The sequence below is a fragment of the Pinus tabuliformis genome, chromosome J, assembly GCF_031772625.1.
Source record: "Pinus tabuliformis cultivar Carrire ecotype Pingquan chromosome J, CPIR1, whole genome shotgun sequence".
NCBI classification, from domain to species: domain Eukaryota; kingdom Viridiplantae; phylum Streptophyta; class Pinopsida; order Pinales; family Pinaceae; genus Pinus; species Pinus tabuliformis.
Window position 1 is genome coordinate 205,655,071 of NC_142295.1, and position 6,034 is coordinate 205,661,104.

A 6,034-nucleotide genomic window follows, 5' to 3' on the forward strand; every position below is an offset into this window, starting at 1 on the left:
ATCCAAATACTAGGCATGGGCGATGGCTTGTTCCTCAGTTACACAACCACCAATGGCTATGTCTTTAGCGAGAAGAGGGATGAATGATTTGGTAAAACATTCAATCAAAAGCTAATCTGGGAAATTTGATGAGATGACGTCTACGTCTACATTCATGGATATGATAGGAAGTTGTCTGTTGCAAAGATGGGTTCCAATCTCGTACCTAACATGCAATTGGAAATGGGTGAGGAAAGACATGGTCAGAGTATTAAAATCTTGGAAAGCACCTCGAGGGAGCTCGATGTACCATTTAGTGGCAACACCTGTTAAAGTGCACTGGAAAAGACACAATCAGATTGAATCATCAACCCAAGAGTTAGAGGAACACCAAAGGCGGTAAGTCATAACATGTGTTTGAGGGTATTCTCCAAATTTTCCTTCGAACTTGGGACAATCACTTGGTATCTTAGTTGGTACCAGATGCTAATACAAAGAGTGCAGTATTGGATAATTTGTAAGCCGTGACACATCCCGTAATTTCAATGTTGCCAAGAATGGCAGATGTGGATTATATGGGGTATAAGGTCTCTGATATGTACCAAACTAAGTATTCCAACCTTGCTAAGTTTGCGGTTTTCAGAAAGGTTAGTGTTGTGATTGCAAGGGAAACTGCGGCAGCGGTTGCTCGTAAGGTCCATGTTGGGATTGGTAGGAAACTTGCGGTTGTGTCTGCTGATAAGGTCCCTACCTGGGTTGGATAGGAAATGTGGCCATGGTTGCTGGTACGGTCACTGTTGAGATTGGAAGGAAACCTGTGATTGGGGTCGCGGGTAAGAAACCTGCGGGTAAGGTCCCCGCTGTGGTTGGATAAGAATTTGTGGCCGCAGAGCAGGATTACCAGTCCTAAGAGCATATTGCATTTGATGACCTACCTGTTGATAAGGAGGAATTATCGATAGCGGAGTTTGGAGTTGTTGAGATCCGGTAGGAATATAAGGTTGTTGGTGGGAAGGTTGAGTCAAAGGGACTTTATGACCTTGTAAAGGGGTCCCCATGATGTTACCTGATACAGGTGGAACTAACGTTCCACCTGTGTTAGAAATAACACCAGTGGGTTGATTTTCCCCCGATGTAGGAGGAGGGGGTGCATAGTTCCCACTAGAAGCAGGAGGTACGTAGGGCAAAGGTAGTTGCCCCCCAGATGGTGGAATAGATGAACTCGTAGGTTGTCCACTCAGAGCGGGGACCGCAGTTACCGTGGCTACAATAGGAGGAGCAGAAAGACCAAGAGGAACATGTGTTTCACCTACTGCCACTATAGGTTAAGAAGTCAATGCAGGTTGGGCAGGGGTTTGTACACTTACCGACACGTTTTGAACAAACGAGCTAGTAGTAGGAGTGACACCAAACGACCAAATGGGGTTATGGAAAAGTGAAGTTGCACCAGAATTGTCGAAAAAAGCATCGATGAGAGAGTTATAACCTAGTGGGACCAAGGGTGCACTATAAGCAGGAGGTGTACTTGGCCCACTCATTAGGTGGTAGGGAGAAGAAACATAAGGGAAGTTTTCAGGAGGAAGAAGTAATATAGGATCAATCTCAGTACTTGGAATATGAGTTCCAGAAGTTTCCATGAGAATACCTTGGGGTGTTGACCCTACAGGTGGGTTATCACCTTCTGTTTCCATGGTTGGGAATAATTCTTGAATGGGAACCCGAGTCGCTTTGGGAGAAGGACTCAAAGACATGTTAGGAGTATCAAAAGGACTATAAGAATGCGGAAGCGATAAATACACAAGATCTGATTCAAAGAGTGGATTAGGAGGAAAAAGAAAGAACTTCGAAGTAGGTTGAGGACTAGCCAGAGGAGAGTCCTGAGATGAGCCTACCGACTCTGGCGGTGGTTGGGAAGCAATGGGTTGGATACTTAGGACAAGACCAAGTTCAACACCTTGGTTTTCAAGGGGCTCGGGCTCAATAATATCGGAACCTACAACTCTAGGTGAATCAAGTGCATATGTATTTCCATATATATTGTCTTCTTTATTTGAGGTCTCATTTTGGACTCCTTGTGGTCTCGCGACGATGTCTTTTTAGGAAATCAATCACTAATGTGTGTTGGTGAATGCTTTTGGCTTAATTTCGATTTAATAATTAACCATTAATGTTGAGGACAAAAGGATTTTTTGTTTCACGGGTATGATGTTATTCCGTGGTCGATTAATTTTAGAAATTAACAAAAAATAAATAAATAAAAAAGGGGTAACTAGGCATGAGGGTTTACCAAGCAACCATGAACTGTTATATACACCTTGGCGAACCAAGGACTTAACGTACGGCAACCAACCTCCCTAAATGTCTTGTTCGGTGTATCATGGTATACAAGGTGGCAGACTCGGTTACCTATGGATGGATAACAACCTATAGGGGGCTCGCAATATATACGTGACGATACGTGGGAGTGTAGTCCGTAGTAGTGTTGTCTAATGCATAATTGTTTGATGAGAGTGTTCCCATATACTTACAATTCATGGAGCACCTCCGATATACCTGAAAGTACTAGAGAACATTTCTATACACTTCCGTACGTGGAACAGGATTTCATTCCTGGGATACAACGCTGGCAAAAAACGACAACTCCGAATTTTAACTAGACCAAAACACGTCTCTAGCCTAGACCTCTAAATGTTTTTGTTAATGTTCCAAATGCTCCTTGGGTTAATTGAGATAAATTTTAAGTTGATCTTGAATTAAATTTCGGTTTTAAGGCCCAAAGATCGATGTCACCTGAACAGACCTATGATGCAACTAGTATGAAAAAATGATTATTTTAATTTCATTGAAATCGATATAGTATAGGGAAGAAGTTCAAGCATTGATACAACAACCAAGTATGCAAAAAACAAAGGTTCCTAACTAGATATTTCACTTTCACTATTCCAATGCACTTACCAAAAGTAAAATGGATTTCAATTCGCTAACATGCAGCTACATGATTTTTTCACTTTTCTTTTTCAATGCACTCACCAAAAGTAAAATTCAATTCAATTCAAATGCACCTACATGAATTTTTCACTTTTCTTTCCAATGAATGAGAATGCACATCTTTTCAGCTTTCAACACTAAGCGATGTAATCTATGTTCAATGATAATACCAAAAATGACTTTTCAATGCAATGTAACCTAATGCAATTCGAAAAGTAAACTTTGAGATGAAAGCTAAACAAATGCAAATATCATTTATTCTATGATTTCCAAAAGAACTAATAATGCTTTAATCAGCAACAAATCAGTGTTCCTTCCACACACATAAGTAGCAAACAGTAAATTCAATTGACCTAAACACTCAACCAAAATTCACTTTCACTACTTCAAACAATGGGATGGACTTTTGCAAACCAATAATAAATCAACAAAAATAAAATCAAGCTCTATGCACACAGAGCAAGAAGACACTTCAGATAACAAGACACACTAGACCTTCCTGGGAGAAACCCTAAAAAATTATCGATTTTCGAGGATCAATGCGACTCTAACAGTCAAAACCCGTGCTGACAGGGCTTTCAACGCAACTGTAATGGAAAAAACCGTGCTAGTAGCGCAACTGTTTCTGAATAAAATGCATTGGACGAGAAAGACTTAGGAAAATAAAAAGAAATTCAAAGACAGATCCAGACTTGACACTCTAAAGGACATATTACTCATAATGCAGACCCATAATGAACCTGAATTACAGATTACTAGGATGTTGGCCAAACTAATAAAAAAGACCAAACATATAAAGGAGGTTTGAAGGGTTATAATCTCCCCAACAAAGTCGCCATTTTGTCGTTCAGGCAATCCTTTCTGCGAACAGAAACGATCCCTCTAGTCCTATGGGAGGACCTAGCAACAAACTAGATAAATATGTGCAAACTTTCCTAGCTTATACCAGAAAATAAAAAGGAGGATAGATGACCTACCTCACTCTGGTGCTAACGTCCATTGTTGTCGTCCTTGAGTATTTCGCTTCTAAGCTTGATCTCCTCTTTGCCAATGGGAATGAATACCTGCAAGGAAAATCATGTTGAGACAACCAATGCATACATAGAAAAAACTATGCCAATATAAACCATATAACAGATCAAGGAGTATTATACTAAATGAGAAATGATTGACACATTTATGGAAAGGAAACACATAATGTATTATTAATAGATGGTAAAGGGAAGCATTGCAACCACTTAAGCCTTGATGTTGGAAGCCTCCTTTAGGTGAGTTTCCAAGTCCTATACTTAACCTTCAAGCACTCCTTTCTCCTTATCAAAATGGGCAGCGTTTGAGCATAGTTAAGTACTAGGAAGGCAACCAAGCAATAGCCAACCAGTTGTAGATAGTAGGGATCTCATTTATAGGGAAGGAGAGGGAGTTAAGGATCCATAAAAGGAGGGAGAGGTTCCACATCTCAAGGGAAATATCCATGAAAGTAGGATCAAGGACCAAGAATGGGAGATCTCATTCCAATCCTTATTCACCTATAACCAACTTGTCGTTCTCGAGACTTCTAGTAAGAGAAGCTTCTCCTCCACTTTAGGAAAAATTCCCTGAAGAGGTTCAGCGCAAGTTTTCCTGGTAAAAGTCGCGCTGGCAACGCTAGGACAGTATAGTGCAACAAGGTACCAGCATGGGTCACTAGTGATGCAAAAAGTGCTGATCCTGAAAACAAGGTTTTTTGACAAGTTTCTTCATAAATCTTTCAAGGCAAGTTTTCTTCTTTTTTCAGGGATGCTTCTAAACATGTTTCATGGTGAATACACTGACAACTTTCGTCATTTTGACACTTCAAGATACGAGACGGGGATTGTGACAAAATATTGTATAACATATACCCATTTTTGAGATGCTTGTAGACTTACAAATTCGATATTGGGCTTCCAACAGTGTTAAAAACTACAAAGAACCTTCTTCAATATACTACTCTTGGTTGATAGTAGGGCTACTTCTAGCCTTGGATTCCTTCAAGATCAAACTTGGTATTTTTGAAGCTTCTACCTTAAACCTTTGCCTTCAAACCAGGGCTTCCTATTTTTTACACTATATGATTTAAGAATATAAAGCCTTCCATATAGGTTGGCCTAGATCCTCCACTAAGCATTTTTCCTATCTGGCCATTATGATTATTTCTAGCCTTTTGATCTCATTAAAAAAAGTGATTATAAGACGTCTTCTTTTGTAGAATATTTGTCTAAGCCTTACGAACTCTTCCAGCATGTAGTATTAGGGCTTTGATCCTTATGCGATCTAAAGTGTTGTGGCTTATTATATGCTACCCCAAACAAATTATAAAAATGTTGATAAGTCTGCCTATTCGACCTCTTTTTTACTTCACAGGACTTGTGGCCCTTTATTCATAGTTATGTCTATTGTCACAAAGGACTTGGCCTCTCTTTGTTATCATGGTGAAGTTGCTTTAGGCATGAAAACTTCTTTGATTAGGTCATGTTACAATGCTTCCTAGGCTCAACCTCTTAGCACAAAACTTTGGCTTAATTACCATGCCGAAAAAAAATGATAAGGGTGTCTTAGAATGAGCTTTTCGCTCTTTCTAACTCGTCGGCCTCCTAGCATAGCCCTGCTTTCTTGAATAGTCATATTATATGCCTGATTCCTTCCATAGATTTTCCTTCTCAAGTCTTACTACACAACTAGCCCGAAACAATTCAAATCTTATTCCTGGAGGCTCAAATCCTTCTTCCTATATTGTGTCAAGGAAAAACCCTCATTCTTGTGATCCTCTAGCTACCTACAAAGTGAACCAAGCTCTAATACCATGTTGAAAAATCAATAAAGACAACATTTAAATTCATTTTCCATTACATGACATTTACTTGTAATATTATTCTTCTTCTTCTTGATTAAGATTATGTTGTCATCATTAAATAAATGCCAAAACATGAAGATCACAACCATAAAGAAAGAGACACCAGAAATAGGCTCCAAGCCAGGGGAAAATCTAAAATAACTTTTCCTTCTTATAGAAACAACTTCAAAGGAGACTTCCATGACCCAAAAT